The sequence below is a fragment of the Bufo gargarizans genome, chromosome 8 (genome assembly GCF_014858855.1).
Source record: "Bufo gargarizans isolate SCDJY-AF-19 chromosome 8, ASM1485885v1, whole genome shotgun sequence".
Taxonomy (NCBI): Eukaryota; Metazoa; Chordata; class Amphibia; order Anura; family Bufonidae; genus Bufo; species Bufo gargarizans.
The window spans coordinates 114,315,613-114,342,953 of record NC_058087.1 but is presented as its reverse complement, the minus strand read 5'-3'; positions in this window follow the sequence as shown (position 1 = coordinate 114,342,953).

Below are 27,341 nucleotides of genomic sequence, written 5' to 3'. Positions count from 1 at the left end.
GCTTATACCGGGGGTCTAGTAGCGTGGCCACCCAGTACAGGTCATGCTCCTTCATCCTTTTTATACAAGGGTCCCTCAACAGACATGACAGCATGAAAGACCCCATTTGCACAAGGTTGGATGCCGAGCTACTCATTTCCCATTCCTCCTCCTCACTGAGGTCATTGACGGTCTGTTCTTCCCTCCAACCATGTACAACACCACGGGTCCCAGATAGGTGACAACAACGAGCACTCTGGGATGCCTGCTGTGGTTGGTCTTCCTCCTCCTCAAAGCCACATTCCTCCTCTGACTCCTCTTCCTCATACTCCTCTTGCAGCGTTGCCGCAGGTCCGGCAAGCGATGATGACAAGGCTGTTTCTGGTGGTGATGGTGACCACAACTCTTCCTCTTGACGCTCATCTACAGCCTGATCCAGCACTCTTCGCAGGGCACGCTCCAGGAAGAAAACAAATGGGATGAAGTGGCTGATGGTGCCTTCGGTGCGACTGACTAGGTTTGTCACCTCCTCAAAAGGACGCATGAGCCTACAGGCATTGCGCATGAGCGTCCAGTAACGTGGCAAAAAAATTACCAGCTCCGCAGAGGCTGTCCTAGCACCCCGGTCATACAAATACTCGTTGACGGCTGTTTCTTGTTGGAGCAGACAGTCGAACATTAGGAGTGTTGAATTCCAACGTGTCGGGCTGTCGCAAATCAAGTGCCTCACTGGCATGTTGTTTCGGCGCTGAATGTCTGAAAAGTGCGCCATGGCCAGATAGGAACGCCTGAAATGGCCACACACCTTCCTGGCCTGCTTGAGGATGTCCTGTAAGCCTGGGTACTTGGACACAAAGCGTTGTACGATGAGATTCAACACATGTGCCACACCACTTTCCCGATCTCCAGTTGGTGCGGGGTAAGCCACTGATCCATCCACCTGTGCGTTCAGGGCGGACAGGAGTGCTGGTCTGGTGTGGCTCTCTGCTTTCAGGCAAGTCAACCCCAAGACAGCGTGACACTGTCGTATCTGGGATGTGGAATAGCCCCTGGGGATATGGGGGGATTCAGTTGATGTGCAGCCAGACGCCGCAGCAGAAAAGGACTCAGCCGAGGAGGTTATGGAAGAGGATGGAGTAGGAGGAGTAGAGGAGGTGGCAGTAGGCCTGCCTGCAAGTCGTGGCGGTGTCACCAACTCCGCTGCAGAGCCACGCATTCCATGCTTAGTAGCCGTCAGCAGGTTGACCCAATGTGCAGTGTAGGTGATATACCTGCCCTGACCGTGCTTTGCAGACCAGGTATCAGTGGTCAGATGGACCCTTGCCCCAATACTGTATGCCAGAGATGCCATGACTTCCTTTTCAATCACTTAGTAAAGGTTTGAAATTGCCTTATTAGAAAAAAAAAAATCGTCCGGGTACCTTCCACTGTGGTGTCCCAATAGCGACAAATTTTTTGAAGGCCTCAGACTCCAGCTGGTATGGTAAAAGCTGGCGGGCTAAGAATTCCCTCAAGCCAGCTGTCAGACGCCGGGCAAGGGGGTGACTCTGTGACATTGGCTTCTTAGGCTCAAGCATTTCCTTTGCAGACACCTGACTGTGGGCAGATGAGATGGAACTGCTGAAGGTGAGAGGCGGAGTGGCGGGTGGTTGAGAGGGGGCAAAGAGGACAGCAGTGGTTGACGCGGCTGAAGATGCTGGACCAGGAGGAGGATGGTAGCTTTGAGCTTGTGTGCTGCTTCTACTCGTCATCATGTGTTGATCCCATAGGCGTTTGTGATGTGCGATCATGTGCCTTCGCAAAGCAGTTGTACCTAGATGGGTGTTGGATTTCCCACGACTCAGTTTCTTTTGGCACAGGTTACAAATGGCATCAATGTTGTCAGAGGCAGACACACACAAAGAATGCCACACTGCTGAGCTTTGCAATGATGGCATTCTGGTGGTGGCAACAGTATGCGTTGATTGGCGTGCTGTCTGGCTGACCCCGGGTGCCGATACATGCTGTCTGACTGTGCCACTAGCTCCTTGTGACGACCTCCCCCTGCTTCCAACTCGTCTCCTCCTTCTCTCTGTCTCCCCTTCTGAACTTTCCCCCTCTTCTTCTTCTCTTTGAGCAGGCACCCACGTGGCATCCACGGACACATCGTCATCATCAACCACTTCTCTTGTATCTGACACCTCAGCAAAGGAAGCAGCAGCGGGTACAGCATCATCATCATCATCACCACACTGTACGTCCATGTGTGTAATGCTGCCTGACTGAGACATATCCCTGTTTTCTACATCCCCTGGCAATAATGGTTGCGCATCACTAATTTCATCCATCTGATGTGTAAATAACTCGTCTGAGGGATCAAGTGAAGCGGCTGTGGTGGCTGTGGTGGTAGTGGTGGTGGTAGTGGTGGTGGTGGCGGCGGGGGGGGGGGGGGGGGAGTGGTAACTTGAGAGCAGGTGACCAAAGCTGAGCTGGAGGAGGATGGTGCGTCAAGGTTCTTAGCGGAAGCTGTTGAAGATTGGGTGTCCTGTGTAAGCCAGTCAACTATTTTCTCAGAATTTTTGGGGATTAGGGTATGTGGCCTCTGAACACTGGGAATTATTCCAGGGCCAGTGGAAATCACAGCACCATGAACTATGCGTGCAAGGTACTGTGCCACCCTATATAAGTGTTGGGCAGTGGGCACAGTACAGTCTGTGTGGGCCTGACACACACGGGCTTGCAAATGTGATTATATCACAGAAAAATTTGAAATAGTTTTTTTACTCTGCAAGGTATTTGAGTGAATGACACCCTGTAACGGTATGAGTGCAGGCCTAGCCACTAGCCAGTGGGCACAATACAGTATGTGTTGGCCTGATGCACGCAGGCTTGCAAATGTGATTATATCACAGAAAAATTTAAATAGATTTTTTTTTTCTGCAAGGTATTTGAGTGAATGACACCCTGTAAAGGTATGAGTGCAGGCCTAGCCACTAGCAGTATACAGTATGTGTGGGCCTGACACACACGGGCTTGCAAATGTGATTATGTCACAGAAAAATATTAAATAATTTTTTTTTTTATCTGCAAGGTATTTTCTGTCACACTCTGTATGAATGGTATGCACACAGTGCTGTCTATGACTGAGCCTGCAGCCTCTCACACACAGCAGCCAGGCAACTGCAATATATATATATATATATATATATATATATGTATATATATATATAAAAAAAAGCACACTGATGTACCAGCCCTGAAAAGGGCTTTTTGGGGTGTTGTCAGGTAGGTGAGTCTGTGGATACAGAACAATGCCCTAGCTAATGCTTTCCCTATTGAATCAGCAGCAGCTACACTCTCCCTCCTCTCATTGTGAATGCAGTTTCCAAATGAATCTAAAATGGATGCTGTCCAGGAGGTGGGAGGGTCTGGGAGGGAGGGTCTGCTGCTGATTGGCTGGAATGTGTCTGCTGACTGTGAAGTACAGGGTCAAAGTTTACTCAATGATGATGTATAGGGGGCGGACCGAACATCGCATATGTTCGCCCGCAAGCTATGTTCGCTATGTTCGCCAGGAACTATTCGCCGGCGAATAGTTCGGGACATCACTAGTGATAACCCGAGCATGCGGGCAAACTGAGCATCAATCAGGTTCACCCCTGCCCCGCTGTCTATAAATACTTCAGTTTCCACAGTTTTTTACTCCAGCGGCACCTCGGCAGTCAGGAGAAATCAGGTACTACCATCAAAGGACAAATGTACATTCTCTGAATCCCCGCTTACACCTCCGATAGTCAGATGGGATTTAGACAACCTTTTTGTTTCCCTTTTTGCCGCAGAATGCGTGGACATATACAGGTGCTTCTAAAAAAATTAGCATATTGTGATAAAGTTCATTATTTTCTGTAATGTACTGATAAACATTAGACTTTCATATATTTTAGATTCATTACACACCAACTGAAGTAGTTCAAGCCTTTTATTGTTTTAATATTGATGATTTTGGCATACAGCTCATGAAAACCCAAATTTCCTATCTCAAAAAATTAGCATATTTCATCCGACCAATAAAAGAAAAGTGTTTTTAATACAAAAAAAGTCAACCTTCAAATAATTATGTTCAGTTATGCACTCAATACTTGGTCGGGAATCCTTTTGCAGAAATCACTGCTTCAATGCGGCGTGGCATGGAGGCAATCAGCCTGTGGCACTGCTGAGGTGTTATGGAGGCCCAGGATGCTTCGATAGCGGCCTTAAGCTCATCCAGAGTGTTGGGTCTTGCGTCTCTCAACTTTCTCTTCCCAATATCCCACAGATTCTCTATGGGGTTCAGGCCAGGAGAGTTGGCAGGCCAATTGAGCACCGTAATACCATGGTCAGTAAACCATTTACCAGTGGTTTTGGCACTGTGAGCAGGTGCCAGGTCGTGCTGAAAAATGAAATCTTCATCTCCATAAAGCTTTTCAGCAGATGGAAGCATGAAGTGCTCCAAAATCTCCTGTTAGCTAGCTGCATTGACCCTGCCCTTGATAAAACACAGTGGACCAACACCAGCAGCTGACATGGCACCCCAGACCATCACTGACTGTGGGTACTTGACACTGGACTTCAGGCATTTTGGCATTTCCCTCTCCCCAGTCTTTCTCCAGACTCTGGCACCTTGATTTCCGAATGACATGCAACAGTCCAGTGCTGCTTCTCTGTAGCCCAGGTCAGGCGCTTCTGCCGCTGTTTCTGGTTCAAAAGTGGCTTGACCTGGGGAATGCGGCACCTGTAGCCCATTTACTGCACACGCCTGTACACGGTGGCTCTGGATGTTTCTACTCCAGACTCAGTCCACTGCTTCCGCAGGTCCCCCAAGGTCTGGAATCGGTCCTTCTCCACAATCTTTCTCAGGGTCCAGTCACCTCTTCTCGTTGTGCAGCGTTTTCTGCCACACTTTTTCCTTCCCACAGACTTCCCACTGAGGTGCCTTGATACAGCACTCTGGGAACAGCCTATTCGTTCAGAAATGTATTTCTGTGTCTTACCCTCTTGCTTGAGGGTGTCAATGATGGCCTTCTGGACAGCAGTCAGGTCGGCAGTCTTACCCATGATTGCGGTTTTGAGTAATGAACCAGGCTGGGAGTTTTTAAAAGCCTCAGGAATCTTTTGCAGGTGTTTAGAGTTAATTAGTTGATTCAGATGATTAGGTTAATAGCTCGTTTAGAGAACCTTTTCATGATATGCTAATTTTTTTAGATAGGAATTTTGGGTTTTCATGAGCTGTAATGCCAAAATCATCAATATTAAAACAATAAAAGGCTTGAACTACTTCAGTTGGTGTGTAATGAATCTAAAATATATGAAAGTCTAATGTTTATCAGTACATTACAGAAAATAATGAACTTTATCACAATATGCTAATTTTTTGAGAAGGACCTGTGTTAACAAAATGTCCCCTTTGATCGCAGAAAAAACATACTCCCTGCTTGCGACTCCTACTTTTGCAAGCAGATCCCGGAGTCGCTCCCCCTAATTGCATTGGTTTATCCTCAGGAATAAGCTCATGAGTCTCTTCACCCAAAGAGTCAAAGGAATACGGTACGTTATGTAATCGAACGTCCTGAGAGAGTGGGCCCTTAGATCTCTCTCTCAGGCGTCTATCAATACGTTCAGCCAAAGACATAGCGGCTTCCAAAGACTCAGGATTCTCATGAAAGGCCAAAGTGTCCTTCAACCTCTCAGATAATCCCTGACAAAACTGGCAATAGAGAGATGGATGATTCCACTCAGTTTCTGTAGCCCCCCACCTAAATTCAGAACAATAGATCTCCGCCGTAAGCTCTCCTTGACGCAGGCCGCATAATTTAGTCTCGGCCAGGGAGAGATGAGTGTTGACACAACTTAAAGTACCATTTGCACGCTTCCCTGAACCGAATAAAATTATCACTTTCCCCCATCTATCCGGGAGAGCAACTTTAGATTCAGAACAGGTCAGGTAACCACTACTAGGATCAGCCAATAGTGGTCTCTGCATTTGTGAGACGGTAGTGTGGAGCTCCTGTAGCTGTCTGGTCAGTGCAGCGATAACATCCATGGCTGAACTGACACAACAACAACATGACGGTTATTCGGCAGTTTATAATGTCATGATCAGTGTGGAGGAAAAACTCCACACTAAACACAGGAGGGAAGGGGAACAGTAACTGGGCCTGGAAACTAGGGAAGGAATAGGTCACCTCCTAAACAACCCTAATCCACACCCTTCATATCAATATGAATAGACCTTGAAGGTAGGAATATTCATATGCTGTATACCTAGGCCCTTATATCCCTATAAGGCACTGGAATGAGGTTAGGACCAAAGACAACCGATTCCACCCCAGATGGACGAATGGAAGTCTCTGTCTCAGGCCCAGATACAAACAACAGGGAATATAACAAGCACAAAACAATAAGAAAAGACAAGACTTATCTGAAAGTAGAAAACTGGCAATTCCAGAAGCACCGCAGAGTACAACCGACCAGCTAGTTAGAAGGCAGGAAGAAAATCTATAAACCGCACCTCCAAGAGTGAGAAGCGGCTACTTATGGGAAAAGTAAATTAACAAGCAACACCTGAAGCAAGGGGTGTTGCATTCACCAAAAAAGACACAATAAGATCCAAAGTGAACTTGTCAATTTAACCCACAAGTTGCCAGTCTCTCCGATCTCCTGGTACCTACCATGGTAACGTCCATGACATTTCCCTTTTCTGAAAGAAACGCACCATAAATGCAGGTATGTTGTTGCAAAAACCACATGCAGTTTTTAGATGTGTTTTTTTTGACACACCACAAAATACAACCTAAGGCTGCATTCACATTACAGTGTTTTAAATGGCTGTTTTAAATCCATTTTTATGGCTGTTAAAAACCCTGTAATAATGTTTCCCCCACCTGTATATATAAGACCTCTCCCCCATAGTTCCTTCAAATTTGCTGGGTCCAAAAAACAAACCTGATGTCACGACACTAGGAGTGTCAGGTCCTTCCTGTGTTCAAGAGGTGAGAATTTTTTGTTTACACAAGCAGAATGGATGCTGTACTAATGAACACTCTACAATGGAAACTTTCCGGGGGTTCTCCGGGAATTAAGAAAATGAAAATACTTAAATATTACTTTATCATAAATATATTCTCAAATTCCTTTCATTAGTTATAATGGCTTGTTTTGTCTGGGGAGCAATCATCAGGGGAAACAAAATGGCCGCCATTCTATTAGTTCATACAAAACCTGTTCTGATCACACATGAGAACAAGTTACTTCAGAATCAATTCTCGGCCGAGCTGGATGTCCGCCTCACTGTCGCCTCCCAACAGGCATTAAACAGGCACCTACTGTTGCAGTTAGATGACCAGGAGAACAGGGGTCGACGAAATAATATCAAGATCCGCGGGATCCCTGAGGATATCAAAGCTATGGATTTACGGAATGCGGTGACTGCTATCTTCATCTCTCTCTTAGACAGACCTGAGGAGTCTGAAATTGAGCTGGATAGAGTGCACAGGGTCCAGGGGCCCAGACGTTCGGAAAATTCTGCTCCGCGTGATGTCCTATGCAGAGTTCACTTCTTCAGGGAAAAGGAGGAACTTATACAGAGAGCTTGGAGACAGGGTCCAGTCTCCTTCTACGGCGCTCAGGTTCAAATCTTACCGGACGTGTCCAGAAGGACCCTGTTCATGAGGCGCACTTTGAAACCTCTTCTGCAAGTCGTCACCACCTCTGGAGCCACTTACCGATGGGGTCACCCGTTTCACCTGATAATTCGTAAAAATGGTGCCACTTTTGCTCTACATTCCCCAGACCAGGCGGGTGAGCTTAGCCAGTTCCTGGACAGTCCGCCTATCGCTCTACCGGACTGGCTTGATGTTCCGGTTTTCCTGACCCCAACAACTGGCCCCCTGCCACGCCTGAATAGTGGCTCCCAAAGAATCCGACCTCAGGTCCCGCACTCTCCAGGATAGGAGATTGTTCATCTCGACGAGTTGTTCCTGTTGCTTAGGGATGGAGCCATACCCTTCTTATAAGTTCTACTGTACTTGGAACTGTTCTAGCTGGGGAGCAGACACAGAGGACAGTGTGTTTATCTTTTCCTCTCACTGTCTTCCTGTGTCTCCTTCCGATTCCTTTATAGTGCTGTTCTTTGCACCAGAATGTTTAACAACAAATTCTGGGCCTGGGGGAAAGGGTAGCCTCATAGTCTGCTCTGCTTAACCCCTACTAGGTCCGTGAGTCTTGGCTCGCTCATTTCTTTTTGGGCTTTCCAAGAGTCACATAGTGGATACCACTTTCCACTGTTTTAGTTCTTATTAATTTTGTCTGAACTGGGCTAGCCAGTTCTGATTGCTCGCCTTCTTTTTCTGGCGTATTGGTACCTGTTGATCTAGTCTGTTAGTGTGGTTTGTCTGGCCTTTTGTTTCCCGTCTCATCTTTTTCTCCCCCCCCCCTCCCGATTGTTTTCTCCCTTATTTTTTGTTTTCCACAGATCTTGGTCATGTCTGAAATCACCTTCGCATCCATCAATGCCAATGGACTGAATACGCCTGAGAAACGTTCCTCCATTCTCCGGCTCTTATGGTGTAAAAAGGTGCAGATTGCCTTCATCCAGGAGACCCACTTTCGCAAAGACTCTATGCCGAAATTTAGTTCCTCCAGATACCCAGATGCCTACCACAGCTGCTACGACTTATCCAAATCTAGGGGTGTGAGTATCCTTATTGCCAGATCTACTCCCTGGGAATTGCTAGATTCGTGCTCGGATGATACCGGAAGGTTTCTGTTTGTCAAAGGTAAATTAGGTGGCCAGGTGTATACTTTGGCTAACATATACCTTCCTAACACAAAACAACTGAGAGCCCTGACTAGAATTCTATCTAAATTAGATGACTTTGCTGAAGGCACTCTATTGGTCGGAGGAGATCTGAATGTCGCACTGGATCCACTTGTGGATGTATCTAAAGGTTCCTCTCACTTGGCCTACTCCTATATCCGCCGTATCAGGAGCCTTCTCCATACTCATCAGTTGATAGATGTTTGGCGTACGGTCAATCCGGAAACCAGGGATTATACGTTTTACTCGGCCCCTAGAGATGTGTATTCTAGATTGGATTACTTTCTAATTAGACACTCGGCTGTTCCACTAATAGCCTCCTCCTCAATTGACCCTATCACTTTCTCTGACCACGCCATGCTGCATGTCTCCTTGAAATCTCCTCTTCCTATGGCTAGATCATGGCAGTGGCGTCTTAATGAGTCGTTATTGCAGGATCTGGTAATCTCGCAAGACATTGACCTAGCTCTTTCCCGCTATTTTGAGGAAAACCAGGTTAATGATACCTCACCTTTGACGGTGTGGGCTGCCCATAAGTGTGTGATTAGAGGGGAGTTCATTAGACATGGAGCTCGGCGTAAGAAGGAAAGGGCACTAGAAATCTCTCAAATCCTGAAGGAAATTTCGGATTTGGAGCAGTTGCATAAACGCTCTCATGCGCAATCGGCTCGTTCAGCTCTTATACTAGCCAGATGTAAACTCAAGGATAAGTTAGACACCCGTACAAACTTTCTTTTATCCAAGGGTAGAAGATATTTCTTCGAGTATGGTAATAAATGTGGCAGGCTACTGGCCAGATCATTGAGGGAACAGAGAGCTAGGAATTACATTCCCCGTATCACTCCTCCGAGAGGTCACGCTCTGAGTAACCCCAATTCCATAACGGAGGCTTTTGCCCACTTTTATCGAGACCTTTATAATTTACCGCAGTCTTCCCAGGCTGGTTTGTCATTGGATTGAGTCATGAGTACATACCTGTCAGCTTCAGGTTTACCTAAACTACCGAGTGAGGCCCTTGAGGGTCTGAATGGCCAAATTACTACTGAGGAGATAGGTGTAGCCCTAAAGTCAATGCAACCTAGTAAGGCACCGGGTCCTGACGGGCTTCCGGCCTCATACTATATGAGATATCTCTCCCTTCTTCAAACACCTCTTACTAACGCCCTGAACAATGTGAGCTCTGGTACTCCCCTCCCTAGGGATATGTTACACGCTCACATTACTGTGATCCACAAGGAAGGTAAGGACCCGACCGCCTGTGCTAGTTACCGTCCCATATCTCTGCTTAATGTGGACATTAAGCTGTTTGCAAAAATTTTGGCTACGCGTTTATCCCCCTTCCTATCTGATCTCATACATACTGATCAAGTTGGATTTGTCCCTTCAAGGGAGGCGAGAGACAATACCACGAAAGTGCTGAACCTAATTCATTGTGCCAAGCTACAACGCTCCCCCCTGTGTCTTTTATCTACTGACGCCGAAAAGGCGTTTGACAGGGTGGGTTGGCCTTGGTTATTTGCAGTACTTAGCCACGTGGGTATCGAGGGTCCTCTGTTGTCATGGATAAGCTCTCTCTACTCCTCCCCCTCAGCGTCCACGAAAGTGAATGGAGTGCTCTCGCCTCCCTTTGAAATTAGGAATGGCACCCGTCAAGGTTGCCCTTTATCACCCTTAATTTTCATCCTGACTTTAGAGCCCCTTTTGAGATCGATAAGGAAAAACCCTGACATCTCTGGTCTGGTAGTGGGGAATCAGGAGTTTAAGATAGCAGCTTACGCTGATGATTTGTTGTTTATGATTACAAATCCCAGGATTACCCTCCCCAACCTTATAACGGAATTTCAGAAGTTCCATAACTTGTCTAATTTGAAAATTAACTTACAAAAATCCGAGGCCCTTAATGTATCCATTCCAAATTCCCTTGAGGCAGATCTGGCGGGCTCCTTACCTTTCAGGTGGACGAAAGATGCCATCAAGTACCTGGGCACGATGATCCCCAAGGATCTGAAGGAAGTGTTCTCTAGGAATTATATTCCCCTATTAAGTCGGATTAGGGTGGACCTGAAGAGATGGTCCAAAGGCCTTTATACTTGGTTTGGTAGGTGCGCTATATTCAAAATGAATGTCCTCCCACGCCTGTTATACTTATTCCAAACCCTCCCTATCCATATACCAGCTAGTTTTTTCAGCTCTGCTCACCGTGACCTCTTCAAATTTATTTGGGCGGGAAGGCATCCAAGGATGTCTAGATCCTTGCTGCATGTCCCGAAGGAAAGGGGGGGTCTGGGGATACCGGACTTAAGGAAGTATTATGCTGCCTCCATGTTTCAACGTGTGTTAGACTGGTGCCGACACGTCCCCTTTAAACAATGGATCTCTATTGAGCAACTCTCTTCCCGTACCCCGTTGGCTTTACTACCGTGGGTTGACAGGAAGACCCCGACTGAAATCTCCTCACACCCTATAATAGGCCCTACTCTACGTAGAGTAAAAATACCGACGCATTCCAACAATATCGCCTACACCATCTCCATTGTTCCCAATTTTGGGACACCCGGACTTTCCGGCAAGTATTTCGGGAGGCCCCTTTGTACAGTGGAGACGGAGTGGGAGGTGTCGGGCGCCTTTCTTTAGGAAAACGGGACGCTGGCTTACTCACGCTGAACTGCTGGAGCAGTCCGAGCCATGTTCTTTCGGTCCTTGGAGAGCTATTCCCTCTTCTCCGGAGTTTGATAGAGCCCTCACTCCCTTTGAAAAAATATGCATAGGTTCAGGTGTCTATCGCCATTCTCTCGCAGAGATATACAGGGCACTGGTACTACCTGACAAAGATTTCTGCTCTTCTTACGTACACAAGTGGACTCAGGATCTACAGCTGGATATCTCCTCTGACCAATGGCTTAGAATTTTCCAATTAGCTCAAAAGTCTTCCATTGCCAGTAAGTATCAAGAGGCTAGTTACAAAATCCTGTCACGGTGGTACTATGTTCCGACACGTCTCCAAAGGATGTTTCCGACAGCGTCCCCTCTGTGCTGGCGTTGTGAATCGTCTCAGGGTTCGTTTCTACATATTTTCTGGCAATGTGACAAAATCAGGCCCTTTTGGGACTCAATTCATAGGGCTTTATCGTCCATTTTCCCTTTCAATATTCTGAATTCGCCAGTTTTTTTCTTACTGCTCCATTCGGATTTGCCCGTGAGCTTACTCCGACGCTCCTGTTTGCGTCATATGGTCATTGCGGCTAGGTCTTGCGTCCCGATGAAGTGGAAATCCCCGGTTCCACCTTCCATTGAAATGTGGATTCAAAAAGTGGAGGAGATCCGGAGAATGGAGGAACTAACGGCTTCCCTGAGGTGCAACAATAAGACCTTTGTTACGACTTAGACCCCTTGGTTCACCTTCCAAGATTCAGCAGAGTATAAGTCGTTGCTTACCTGAGCTGTCCTTTAAGCTTGTTTTGTCTATGCAGTCTTCCTTTGCTGGATGTGTTCCCCTCCCCCCCCCCCTCCCCGTCTGTGGTGTGTCTTTTCCTTTTTGTTAGTCTGTGTACGGTTTTCGTGTCTTGATGGGAATACTTCAAGACTAGCTACTCTTGGAGTGTAGTTTTTCTTAGGTCTGCCATGTCCTTTATTATTTTGATTATTATTTTGTTTGGTCGCTATCATGGTTACCGTATGCAATGTATATTCAGACTATATTGTCAGGATATCTATGTGTTACTTATATTTGTATGTCGAACTGGTTTCGGCTATGCCTTTTTGTGATGTGTGATTTAACATGTTGCAAGCTTTATAATACTCTTGAAACTTATAAATAAAGAATTAAAAAAAAAAAAAAAAAAAGAGAACAAGTTACTTTACAAAACTCAGGTAAACAGCAAACTAATCCTCCTCGTTGCTGTACTTGTCAGGGATTATCATCCTGAATACAGATGATAAGAACTTTAACTGAATCTCTGGGGAATTTAGTTCATGAGGAGACATGAAGTACAGATAGGACGGGCAGCACAGGCTGTGGTACTCTAGACTGCATACAAGTGCTGCTGTACGGCATACATATTTGGACATCCTCAGACATCATCCACAACTCCCTCCTCCGTCAGGCAAAACTCCATCCTCCGTCAGGCAAAACTCCCTCCTACCTCAGACATAATCCACAACTCCCTCCTCCGTCAGGCAAAACTCCATCAGTCCTCCTCCCTCAGCCTAAACTTCCTCCTCCCTCAGGCTATATCTTTCCTCCCTCATCCCAAACTCCTTCCTCCCTCAGACGTCAGCCCAAATTCCTTCCTCCCTCATCCCAAACTCCTTCCTCCCTCAGATGTCAGCCCAAATTCCTTCCTCCCTCAGCCCAAACTCCCTCCTCCCTCAGGCATCAGCCCACACTCCCTCCTCCCTCAGGCGTCAGCCCACACTCCCTCCTAGAGATGTCGCGAATATAAAATTTTCCGTTTGCGAACGGAGAACGCGAATTTCAGCAAATGTTCGCGAACCGGGCGAACCGCCATTGACTTCACTAGGCAGGCAAATTTTAAAACCCACAGGGACTGTTTCTAGCCACAGTAGTGATGGAAAAGTTGTTTCAAGGGGACTAACACCTGGACTGTGGCATGCCGGGGAGGGATCCATGGCAAAACTCCCATGGAAAATTACATAGTTGACGCAGAGTTGAATTTTAATCCATAAAGGGCATAAATCACCTAACAATCCAAAACTTTTTTTGAAAAACGTGGTTTAAAACATCCAGTGTGTGTATAAAATCAGGTATGATGTTGTATCGATCAGGTAGTGTAAGGGTTACTCCCCTTTTAATGCACCGCAAACAGTCCATTTGCCCAACAGCAAACTTTCCATTTGCACAAGGTTGGATACCAAGCTAGCCATGTCCCATTGATATTATTGAAGGTTTCTTCCTCCACCCAGCCACGTACAACACCAAGGGTCCCCGAAAGGTGAATTGAATAGATTTTTCGAATGGGGAGATGGTTAAAAAAACGCTGGCTCCCTCCCCTTTGTTTGAATCCACGCCAAGGTCACTGCGTCTGCGCCGTGCAATTTACTGTCACACCCGATATGAGTGGTATTTTCTGTATTACTATTCTCATCAGTTTAATCCCTGTTACGTGACATCCCCAATCTGGGGTCCATTTATTAAATTGATTTTTCGAACGGGGAGATGGTTAAAAAAAACGCTGGCTCCCTCCCCTTTGTTTGAATCCACGCCACGGTCACTGCATCTGCGCCGTGCAATTTTCTGTCACACCCGATATGAGTGCTATTTTCTGTAGTACCATTCTCATTAGTTTAATCCCTGTTACGTAACATCCCCAATCTGGGGTCCATTTATTAAATTGATTTTTCGAACGGGGAGATGGTTAAAAAAATGCTGGCTCCCTCCCCTTTGTTTGAATCCATGCCACGGTCACTGCGTCTGCGCCGTGCAATTTACTGTCACACCCAATATGAGTGGTATTTTCTGTAGTGCTATTCTCATCAGTTTAATCCCTGTTACGTCCCCTATCCGGGGACGTGTGTCAAATTGATTAATCATTGTCGAATTAACGACATCCTGAAATAATTTTGTTCTGAGCTCTGTACTTGCTTTGTATTGGAATTGATGGGGATTTTTTAAATTGTCTGCATTATTTCTAATAAACTATTAAGAGACTTTATTATGATTTTTTTATTTTATGTATTAAAAACCCATACAACTTAAAAAAATAATAATGTTTTTTCTATGAAAAGTTATCCAGTCGATCGCTTTTAGTCTGATCATAATGAAGCAACGGCCTTATCTGGGGTGTGGCAACATTGCCAACACACTCATAGAGGTGATGATCGCTTCATTGTGATACGCAAGCCCCTTCACCACAACAAGGTACCAATCACGAAGGGGAATTAACACATGTATGTGCCTTTTTTTAGTTTTTTTTTGCAGCCACAGTGCAGCACTAGAGGCCAGAAAAATTAGGCTTGTGGTCATGGCTACGGCCAAGAGGTATCCGAAGAACCCTAGGGAGAAAACAACAGGAACAACCTAACCCAGCTAGGCGTGTTTTAGCTGACCTGACTAAATGGCTTGTTGTGTGCCCTAAGCCATGATCGTGGGTAGGCCTATAAGTGGGCATACCCTGTGGAAATGAGAAGATAAGGGAGGGAGGGTGGGGCACCTGAAAACACACACCTGTGAGTGAGGGTGTGGCTCGTATATGAAGAGCCTCCGCCCCTCCCACAAATGCAGGCTGACTAATCAGCCTTACCACTTGTGGTCATGGCTACGGCCAAGAGGTATCCGAAGAACCCTAGGGAGAAAACAACAGGAACAACCTAACCCAGCTAGGCGTGTTTTAGCTGACCTGACTAAATGGCTTGTTGTGTGCCCTAAGCCATGATCGTGGGTAGGCCTATAAGTGGGCAAAAACCAAGCCAAGTAGGATAGAAAAGGAATTTGAATGGCATGTACAAACTAATCCCCAAGCCAACTGCAAGGCATCCGGGATCTGGAGCGAACATTCAGGGTATGTGAGGCAAGACCAGTAGGAAACCTACAACCCATCTTGTGGATGACAAGGCCAGAGACATGATGCTCAATATTGCGGATACTGCACCAAAGCCGAATGGAGGACCGAGAATACGTTGTGAAATGGATCATAAAACCAACTGAAACTTGTAAAGTTTGGTTCTAGTGCGAGTACTGGCAATGCCCTAGTGTCAGGAGATCGTGGGACCAAAGCCTAACTGCCTAGACTATGCAGGAATGAGGGCCAAAAAGAACCATGTAGATAGGAAGAGAATCCTTGAATAGTTACCCAGACAACAGCTATCCGCGCTTTGTTCTACTGTGCGCCCCTGAGAATTGTTTTAACGCTTGAGACGTGAAGACCGACCTACTATCTGAATCTTCTACCGTGAGAAAATGCTGGACCTTGTCCAAAATCCGATTCACCGTGGTTGTAGGGAGTCGGAGGTTAGTGGGGCAAGAAACTATGAAGCGATAATATACAAGATTCTGTCTATGCCCTCCCATGAGTGAGGGAATGCAATGCAATGAAGCTACTGGCGAAAATGAATTCCTGGTCGTGGTAAAAAGGCAAAGACTTTGCGCGGGGACCTGGTTGACAAGATATGATCGACTACGATCAGAGACTGAAATGCTAGAGCGAATTGCCCTACTTGTTCTTCCTCTGGCAGGACCTGAACGAAAGCATGAACAATTAAAGAAAGACGAAATATCTGCGTAAGACATGACAATAATGCTGTAGGGCGAACCGGACCAATTTGCGGTCAAAACATAAAATGAGCGATCAACATGGATTATTAGGAAATTAGGGAAGCAGGTATGTATGCGATACATAGGGGCCAAATCAGCCTAGATGCACAGATGGACAACCAACCAGGCAATGAGCCCAGCAGGTTTGAAAACAGTCGTCGGGCCCCCGAAGCCATGGGGCCGAAGCAGGTCGTCTGGCCCCCGAAGCCATGGGGCCGAAGCAGGTCGTCGGGCCCCCGAAGCCATGGGGCCGAAGCAGGTAGTCGGGCCCCCGAAGCCATGGGGCCGAAGCAGGTAGAAGCCATGGGGCCGAAGCAGGTCGTCGGGCCCCCGAAGCCATGGGGCCGAAGCAGGTCGTCGGGCCCCCGAAGCCATGGGGCCGAAGCAGGTCGTCGGGCCCCCGAAGCCATGGGGCCGAAGCAGGTCGTCGGGCCCCCGAAGCCATGGGGCCGAAGCAGGTCGTCGGGCCCCCGAAGCCATGGGGCCAAAGCAGGTAGTCGGGCCCCCGAAGCCATGGGGCCGAAGCAGGTAGTCGGGCCCCCGAAGCCATGGGGCCGAAGCAGTCGTCGGGCCCCCGAAGCCATGGGGCCGAAGCAGTCGTCGGGCCCCCGAAGCCATGGATCAACATGGAGCGATCAACATGGATTATCAGGAAATTAGGGAAGCAGGTATGTGTGCGATACATAGGGGCCAAATCAGCCTTGATGCACAGATGGACAACCAACCAGGCAATCAGCCCAGCAGGTTTGAAAACAGTCGTCGGGCCCCCGAAGCCATGGGGCCGAAGCAGGTCGTCGGGCCCCCGAAGCCATGGGGCCGAAGCAGGTCGTCGGGCCCCCGAAGCCATGGGGCCGAAGCAGATCGTCGGGCCCCCAAAGCCATGGGGCCGAGTTTTTTTTTTTTTTTTTTTTTTAAAGAATTATAACTATGAAAAGTGACATGAATGAGGTACACGTGAATTAAACCATGAGCCTGACCGATGTGGCAGGCGATACCCAAGATAAACTACGTGGCCTGAATAACATGCGAGGCTAAATATCGTTAGTGATCAGAGTATTGACGTGATGCGAAAGCAGACATGGGGACGCAGCTCTAGTAGTGAAAGGAGTATAGGACAAGATGTGAAAAGCAGACATGCGGACGCAGCTTTGGATGTGAACGGAATATTAACTTGATGTGACCGCAGACATGGAAAGCGGCTTTGGTGAGTGGGGTATACAACCTGGTGTAGCAGTAGAAGTGTTAACACAACTTTGGGTATAAGCAGAGCATGAAAATTGGTATAAACGCAGCTCTGGTTGTGAGTGGAGCAAGGTGGGAACACCAGGGTGGTGCCTCCAGAGCATGAAAACGGAGTAACAGAAGCAGCAATAGCTGTAAGCCGAGTATACAACATGTAATAACAGGCATGTAATACGGATCCGGCTGTCAGCTGGGGACGGAATGAGATGTAACAGCCAACAGGTGAGCGCAGCTTGAATGTGAGACCAATCTGAGTGAATACGAACCAAGAGTAGAAAAGTGCAGTACAGTGAAGACGTGCGGATGCAGCATAAGACATGAAATAAAAGCCGAAAGTTTAAATGCCGCTCAGGATAACAGCGGAGCATGAAAGTATGAGATTGTGGATAAGCTCTGCCTGTATATTTATGTTTAAATTGTACTGGAGCTGTCATTTGGCATTCCGGCCACTAGAGGCCACTGTTTTGCAGCACAGTCAGCATGCTTCTGGGTGAACCAGTAAGTGTTGATCTGACATGATGGAAGGATTGTGCTGTGAGGGGCTGAATCCGATTCCATCCTGGCTTGCAGATGTCTGGCAGTGAATGGATACTCAAAGGAAGGAGAGTATCTGCTGTCCCCTGTCAGGATCCAGCGCTTTGAAAGAGAGGTTGTCCCAGGAAGACCAGTTCCAGTGTATGGACAGAAAACCTTAGCATCAAGCAAGGCCGCACGGTTGCTGAGAGCTTGGTGGCCATCCCGGGTAAGCGGCATCCTAGGGCCCAGAACGGACGCAGGTCAGTACACCTGATTACCAATTGTACTTTACTGTTTGGCGCCTAAAGTAACAGAGACTAGCCTAGGCCTTGTATGCGCTAGTTAGATAGGGTTATAGCTTTGTTAGGCCTTACTGGACTGCAGCGCAGTAATTGACTTGCAGGCTCTGCTGCGTCTGCCACCGGTTAGGTGTGGGCCCAAACGAGCAAACCTGAGGTAGCAGATTCTGAGGCGAAGCCTCCCGTTCGCTAGCAAAGTCGGATCCGACCGGCCTGGAGAGACGGCCCCGGCCCATCCTACTTACGTAGTATGACGCGTGCATGCTACGGTAGCAGAGAGCAAAATAACAAGCTCCATGCTGCAAAGAAAGACTCCTACCACCAGAGAAGCTAGTGTGCTAATGACAACCAGCAGCAGCTGTGCACCTGAAAACACACACCTGTGAGTGAGGGTGTGGCTCGTATATGAAGAGCCTCCGCCCCTCCCACAAATGCAGGCTGACTAATCAGCCTTACCACATGTACAAATGCCTGAAAAATTTATGTTTTCCAGGCAGAAAGGTGACTAAAACATTGCGGCTTGAACCCTAGTTGGTGGCGGAGAATTCACGAAAGTCATCCGGTATGCAGACATTAAATACAGCAGCGTGGGGACCATTTTGAGGCCAAGGCATGTCATCAGGCCTTTTGTTAGTCAAACGTATCCCCCACTGTCAGTCCCTTCGGTATCCATGCCTCATTCATCTTAATGAAGGTGAGGTAATCAACACTTTTTTGACCGAGGCGACTTCTTTTGTCAGTGACAATGCCTCCTGCTGCACTGAAGCTCCTTTCTGACAGGACACTTGAAGCGGGGACAGGCCAGAAGTTCTATCGCAAACTGGGATAGTTCAGGCCACAGGTCAAGCCTGCACACCCAGTAGTCAAGGGGTTCATCGCTCCTCAGAGTGTCGATATCTGCAGTTAAGGCGAGGTAGTCTGCTACCTGTCGGTCGAGTCGTTCTCTAAGGCTGGATCCTGAAGGGCTGTGGCGATGTGTAGGATTGAAAAAGCTCTGCATGTCCTCCATCAACAACACATCTGTAAAGCGTCCTGTCCTTGCCGCCGTGGTAGGAGGAGGATTACTTTTCCCTCTTCCCCTGTTAGATTCCTGTTGTGCTGTGACATCCCCCTTATAAGCTGTGTAAAGCATATTTTTATAGTTTGGTTTTGAACTGCTGCATCCTTTCTGACTTCTGGTAATTTGGTAACATTTCCGCTACTTTCTGCTTATACCGGGGGTCTAGTACAGTGTTTCCCAACCAGTGTGCCTCCAGCTGTTGCAAAACTACAACTCCCAGCATGCCCACACAGCCAAAGGCTGTCCAGGCATGCTGGGAGTTGTAGTTTTGCAACAGCTGGAGGCACACTGGTTGGGAAACACTGGTCTAGTAGCGTGGCCACCCAGTACAGGTCGTTCTCCTTCACCCTTTTTATACGAGGGTCCCTCAACAGACATGACAGCATGAAAGACCCCATTTGCACAAGGTTGGATGCCGAGCTACTCATTTCCCATTCCTCCTCCTCACTGATGTCATTGACGGTCTAGTCTTCCCCCCAGCCACATACAACACCACGGGTCCCAGATAGGTGACAACAACGAGCACCCTGGGATGCCTGCTGTGGTTGGTCTTCCTCCTCCTCAAAGCCACATTCCTCCTCTGACTCCTCTTCCTCATACTCCTCTTGCAGCGTTGCCGCAGGTCCGGCAAGCGATGATGACAAGGCTGTTTCTGGTGGTGATGGTGACCACAACTCTTCCTCTTCCTCTTCACGCTCATCTACAGCCTGATCCCGCACTCTTCGCAGGGCACACTCCAGGAAGAAAACAAATGGGATGAGGTCGCTGATGGTGCCTTCGGTGCAACTGACTAGGTTTGTCACCTCCTCAAAAGGAGGCATGAGCCTACAGGCATTGCGCATGAGCACACACAGGCTTGCAAATGTGATTATATCACAGAAAAATGTTAAATAGAATTTTTTTTATCTGCAAGGTATTTGAGTGAATGACACCCTGTAACGGTGTGAGTGGAGGCCTAGCCACTAGCCAGTATACGGTCTGTGTGGACCTGACACACACAGGCTTGCAAATGTGATTATGTCACAGAAAAATATTAAATATAATTTTTTTTTTTATCTGCAATGTATTTTCTGTCACTCCCTGTATGAATGGTCTGCAGTGCACACAGTGCTGTCTGTGACTGAGACTGCAGCCTCTCACAGACGGGCAGCCAGGCAACTGCAATATATATATATATATATATATATATATATAAAAAATGCACACTGATGTACCAGCCCTGAAAAGGGCTTTTTGGGGTGCTGTCAGGATGCTGTCCTTACAGCAGATGAGTCTGTGGACACAGAACAATGCCCTAGCTAACGCTTTCCCTAATGAATCAGCAGCAGCAACACTCTCCCTCCTCTCACTGTGAATGCAGCTTTCGAATGAATCTAAAATGGATGTTGTCCAGGAGGTGGGAGGGTCTGGGAGAGAGGGTCTGCTGCTGATTGGCTGGAATGTGTCTGCTGACTGTGAGGTACAGGGTCAAAGTTTACTCAATGATGATGTATAGGTGGTGAACCGAACATCGCATATGTTCGCCCGCAGCAACGAACGCAAACAATTTATGTTCGCCGGGAACTATTAGCCGGCGAATAGTTTGGGACATCACTACTCCCTCCTCCCTCAGGCGTCAGCCCACACTCCCTCCTCCCTCAGGTGTCAGCCCACACTCCCTCCTCCCTCAGGCGTCAGCCCACACTCCCTCCTCCCTCAGACAAGAGCCCAAACTCCCTCCTCCCTTCTCCTTCACTCCCTCATCCAAAACTCCCTCAGCCAAAACTGCCTCATCCATCAGGTGTCAGCTCACAGACTCTGGCCCCGCCCCTACAACTACAGTGCGTGCTCTCGTCGATGCCACTCCCCCCATTTTAACCTTCAGGCACACTGTCCAATCAGCATAAGTAGTGTTCAAAGATCCTGCTGCTGATTGGCTAGTGGCAGGCAGTAGGCGTGCACCCAGTGTTGCAGTCAGTGTAACATGAGCTGCCGGCCACCAGTGTTATTCAGGCAGCCCAGCAGATAAGCTGTCCGTCCCCAGCAAGCAGAAGAGCCATGGTTCGCACAGCCAGCAGCCTCCTACACAGTAAGAAACTAACATTTCCCCCCTCACCACCCTGCTTGATGTCAACCCCTTCCTGAACATTGTAAGTGTGGCGCCCCCCCGTCAAGATGGCGGAGCGGCATCCTCTATTCATGGATTCCCCGCTTTTTCCCCCCACCCCCTCCTTACAAGCGCTTCGGTCCCCGCCCCCCCCCTCATAGACGCTGCGTTCCGTGGCTCTCCCCCCCTCATAGACGCTGCGATCCGTGGCTCCCCTCTCTTCAGAGGTGCCGCAATCCCCTGACAACCCATTGTACATATGCCGCGATTCTCCATGTGGCCCGACACCCCCCCTCTCATAGACGCTGCGGTCCGCGGCTTTACCCCCCCCCCCATAGACGCTGCAGTCCCCGGCTTTCTCCCCCCCTCATAGATGCTGCGGTCTGCAGCTTCTTCCCCCCTCATAGACGCTGCAGTCCGCGGCTTCCCCCCCAATCATAGACCCTGCAGTCCCCGGCTTTCTCCCCCTCCCCAGACACTGCGGTCCCCGACTCCCCCCCCCCATAGAGGCTGCGGTCCGCGGCTCCCCTCTCTTCACAGGTGCCGCGATCCCCTGACAACCCATTGTATACATGTCGCGATTCTCCATGTGGCCCGACCCCCCCCCCCCCATAGATGCTGCAGTCCCTGACTCCCCCCCCCTTTTACAGACTCTGCTGTCCCCGGCTCCCCCCCTCCCCCTCCTTACAGACGCTGCTCCCCCAGGCTTCGCCAACCCACCTCCTTACAGACGCTGCGGTCCCCGTTCCCCCCCCCCTTTACAGATGCTGCGGTCCGCTCGTTCTTTCTCCCACCTGTCCGCTGTGCTGCACTGCCTTTTCAGCGTCCCGGTGGTTACCATGGCAACTGGACACCTTCACAGGCATTCAGCTTGCCATGGTATAGTTAAGCCTGAGGCTAAGTTTAAGTGAAAACACTCTGCAGTACACTATATAGTGTATTGCAGAGGAGGCATCAGACCCACTGGATCTAAAAGAACCAAGTGGGTCTGGGTCAGAAGTAAAAAAGTAAAAAAAACACTAATAAATAAATAAAAAACATTTTCCAAAGAATAAAATGAAACAAATAAAATACCCTACACATGTTTGGTATCACCGCATCCGCAATGACACAATCTATGAAACGGTCATGTAACTTTCCCCACACGGTGAACTACATTAAAAAAAAATTTTGCTCACCTTTCTTTTATAAAAATGTATTAAAAGTTATTTAAAAAGCCGTATGTACCCCAAAATAGTGCGAATGAAACCGTCACCTCATCCCGCAAAAAATGAGCCCCTACCTGAGACAATCGCTAAAAAATAAAAAAAAATATGGAGGAGACACTAAAACATCTTTTTTCTTGTTTTAAAAAAGCTGCTATTGTGTACTGGCGCTATAAAAATATCACATGACCTAACCCCTCAGATGAACGCCGTAAAAAAAAAAAATTTTTAACTATGCTAAATAAACCATTTTTTGTCACCTTACATCACAAAAAGTGTAATAGAAAGCGATCAAAAAGTCACACGCACCCCAAAATAGTGCCAATAAAACCGTCATCTCATCCCGCAAAAATCATACCCTATCCGTGCCCGTTTTTTCTTCCGTTGTGCTTCCTTGTGTCCGTGTTCCCCTTTTTTTGCGGTCCGTCTAAAAAATTGGTGAAAAAAATGTAATTTTACTAACTCCACCCTGGATACTGGTATAAATGAGGGTCACCTGAGTATGCATTTGTGGCGATTTTCTGTAGTCTGTCCAGAGTACAGAGTTTATTTTGGCTGCTTCTCTTTGCTGTATCACCATGTCGGATTCAGAGGAAGAGGTCTTACTGCTTTGGCTCGTTTCTCGGCAATGGGGACCGCGCACTCCTTTGTTGACTGAGGAACCGAGTAGAAGGCAACGATTTTGGGTCCATCCGATTGTTTCACAACGGTACCAGAAAGGACACTTTCATTCCCTCTATGAAGATCTGCGCCTGAATCCTGCAAAGTTATTTTCTTTCTGTCGGATGTCTGTGCATACATTTGATCGTTTGCTGTCGTCTCTACGTACTGTCCTTACCTTTATGGACACCAATATGAGGCGCAGCATTACTCCAGAGGAAAGGCTCATCGTCACGTTGAGGTAAGCAGTATAGTACTTTTATAGTTTCAACAGTAATGTGCACTGCTTGTGTCAGGACTGACATGTGCTAGAAAATGTCTGCTGTGAGACATGTGCTACTGTTTGCTGAAGTAACCTTTCCTTCCCCTTTTTTTATTTTTATGTTGTTTGTGGATGTTAATCCCTGGCACATAACATCCCAATAATTTTTGGGGTATTTTCTTTTGTGCAAGTTTAAAACTTGTGTTCAGCTAACAGGCTTCATACACTCCATGAATCATCTGCACTCGCCAGTAGTTTGTTTAAAATGTTGTTTTAGTCAGTCAGTCTGCCATGTTACAGCAGGCTGTAACCTGCCGGTTTGAGTGGATAATTTAATATTTTTCGTGAATTTCTGCCGAGTGCAGGGTATTTTTGGAGCGTCTGAACAAATTTGGTCCCTCTGTCAGGATCTCTAACTGCGTGCACCAGCCTGTTAGAAGTCTATATACCGGTCTGTACCCTATTTCGTAGGATTGTGCTGCTGCCAACTCCTGAGATTTCCAGCTAACGTCCTCATCTTGCCTAATGTTCACATAATTTTGAACTTGCACAAGACTGTCAGCATTTAAAAGGGGCAAAACACAGTTTATGTAACTTAGTTGTGGTAGTACTGGCCACACCCCAATAGCTGTTAGTGTTTTGCTCATATACTCATTTTTTTATGTTTCCATTTTAATCAACCAAGGACATAGGCCAGTGATGGCGAGCCGTTTTCAGACTGAGTTGCGAATGCTCTATCCAGATCCGTCGTTTTTTTGCCAAATTTCTACACAACAATTTCGCATGAATACTGTACTCCTATGTAGTGTAACGTCATTGCATTTTAGCATTTTTCAGGATTTTGTTGCTTAAATTCAGTACTGCCTGTCGTTTTCAGAGTGTGCCCTGTGCGGATGATTGCTTTGTAAAGTCAAGGGTGTGTATTTTTAAACCATAGAATTTTCAAAGAGTGTGGGTGCCAACAGCGAGGGCCTTGAGTGCCGCCTCTGGCACCCGTCCCATATGTTGCCCACCACTAGACATAGGGTGTTTACAATCATGTAGTGTATACCACTTTATGCTTCAATCTTGAATCTGTTGTTCCCTTTGATGTCCCGTTTAATTTTTTTGTTTGTTTTTTATCCACAGATTCCTTGCGGCTGGAAACTCTTTTGCATCACTGCATTTTGAGTTTCTATTAGGAACCTCGACGATCTTGAGTATTGTACGACACACTTGCCATGTCATGTGGCAGCAACTCCGAGGGACGGTGATGTTGCAGCCCAAGGTGGACGATTGGGTAGCAAGCACATCCGTGTGAAGAAGCCGCCACACTCAGGGAGCCGTTTCTTCAATTATAAACAATATTTTTCGGTAGTGCTGATGGCTGTTGCTGACAGTAACTACTGGTTTATAATGTTTGATATCGGGGCCTATGGAAGCACTGCGGATGCTCGCATCTTTAGTGCTTCTAGAATGGGTGAGCGGCTTCGTGCCAACCAGCTTGCCCTGCCCGAGTCCAGAAGACTGCCCGGATATGCAGGTCCGCCGGCTCCATTTGTCAACGTGGCGGATGAAGGGTTTGCATTGACTCCACATGTTATGCGGCCCTTTCCAAAGCGTGGTTTGGATGTCAGGAGGCGTATATTCAACTACCGGTTGACTCGTGCCCGTCAGTATGTTGAGTGCGCTTTCGGAATACTCTCTAGCAAGTGGAGGGTGTTTTTGTCACCCATACAGATGGCTCCGGAGAATGCTACCCTGGTGATTAAAGCATGTGTTGTTCTACACAATTTCACCAGGATTCACGAGGCTTCCTCTTCTGTTGACATGGAAGATCTTCCTACGTCTTCAGATTTGGGTTTGGAAAGGACCCTGCATAGACGACCTGGGACTGCAGGCATTGCAGTTCGGGAACTCTATGCAGACTACTTTTCCTGCCCAGAGGGGTCCGTGCCGTGGCAGAGGGACGCTATTCGTGGCAGTTTTTGAAATCTTCTGGGCTCTTTAGTTTTTTTTCTAGATAGATTACTGAAAAATATTGTTGTAGTTGAGTGTAGGGACTCGCAAGATAATGAGGACCCTTGACGTGGGCTTGCGGGCTGAGATTTTTTGGACATGACATATTTTAATCTACATATAACTAAGTATAAATTATGATTTGGTCAAAATTTAAATTGACTTTAACATCTTTATATTTGTATTTTCTAGTCCCTCTAGAATACCTCTTCATGAAAGTATCCCAAAATAAAGATGGTGTTTATCAAAATAAAGTGTTGCTTTGTGAGTTAAACTCACTTTAAGTGGTTTCTTATATATATATAAATTTAAACTGTAAAAGTTTTGAGGAGTGTGCTTTAAAAACAACAGACGACTAGTTTTCTCCCAAATGACATTTATGTCAAATAATGGGAGCAACATTCTAATATGCAAGCCAAAACGTACAACATTTAGGTACAAACATATAAAGTGCACCATAATAAAAAATAAAAAAATTTATAAATTAAGTAGGTCCTGTGTGAATGAACCCGGGCCAAACGAGGACCGTGGCCTTATATGGGCCTGTTGTTGGGGCACAGTTGGCAAACTGCCCGGGTAAAGGGGCTGACCCGCCTGCTGCATTGGGCCCTGGGGTAGGCCGTACTGGGGTTGTGGTGTGTAAGAAGGCCCTTGTGTAGTTTGGGGGGGAAACTGAAAGGATCCAGGCCTTTGCTGCTGTGCGGCATTCTCCATTTCAAGTTTCATGGCCCCAGAATGTCACCATAGTTGGGGATGGCAAACATTTGAATCACGACCGCTAATGAAGCAAGGCACTCGTGATTCTCCAAAGGAGTGACGTGCTTCATTAGCGGTCCTAATCCCTTGAGCATCTTCTCCTCCTCTCCATCACTCCTCCTCTGGGCAAGAAAATCTATGACGCGGGCGTCAATAACTTCCCGACTCTCTTGCCCAGAAGTAGAGGGAGGGACGTGGCGGCGATGTCTGGGCTGGGGTTGGACAATCCGCGATGGACTGGCTAGTGGTAGGGGGGCCTGGCTCAGGGTGGAGTCCTCTGGGTCTTCAGCCGGCGTTGGAGCAGGACTTGTTGCGGGTGAGAAAACCGCAGGGGTTTCACTCCCAGGCGACTCAGAATCTTGCGAGGGATCCAGACTGTCCACAGTACTGAAATGGAATAAAAAAAATAAAAAAACACATTAGATCATTTGATTTATTTAATACAAAAGTACATAGACTATATTATTTTTAAACTGCTGTGTGTATCCAATTTATATACAGAGTGGCAGCATACATCAGACATTTGTTTTTAATTACTGACTAATAGCTTCGATATGAATAGTGAAAATTCAAATTTAATAGCATTTAACATCTAACGGTAGGACAAGTCTTGTAAAGGCCTAATGTTACTGAAATGGGAAAACATTGTTTGCCATTTGGAGCTGTCCAACCACAGAAAAGGATTCCACATTCAAGGGCCAAAACCAGTGCTCAAATTCACGCCATCTCGTCTGTATGTGCCCCGCTACCACCATCCAAAGATACAAGATGAAATTTGATCCTAATATAACATCATTTACTGAGAAAGAACATGTACCAGGCCACACTTGACCATGGTGAGAGTAGTACTTTTAATCCTGCTGGTCAAGCGTAGTTGGAACATCATTATAATCCATTTTCTTTGGTTCTGGTTTTTGTCATTTTCTATGCGCAAGGTAAAGAATCAATGTTGTGTTTGGTTCAATACCATTTAAGCAATAAAAATTACAATGTCAATACTTAATGGGTTACAATTTCAAATACATACCAAAGTAAGCTAAATAGATCTCTATGGTAAAAAAAAGTCACATTGTCCAAAATCAAAAATATGAAATAAATATTCAGGCCTCCTATTAAAACGGGAGGCTTTATGGAACCTAAGGAAAATAGTAAACCTATCCTTTGGATAGGTTCAA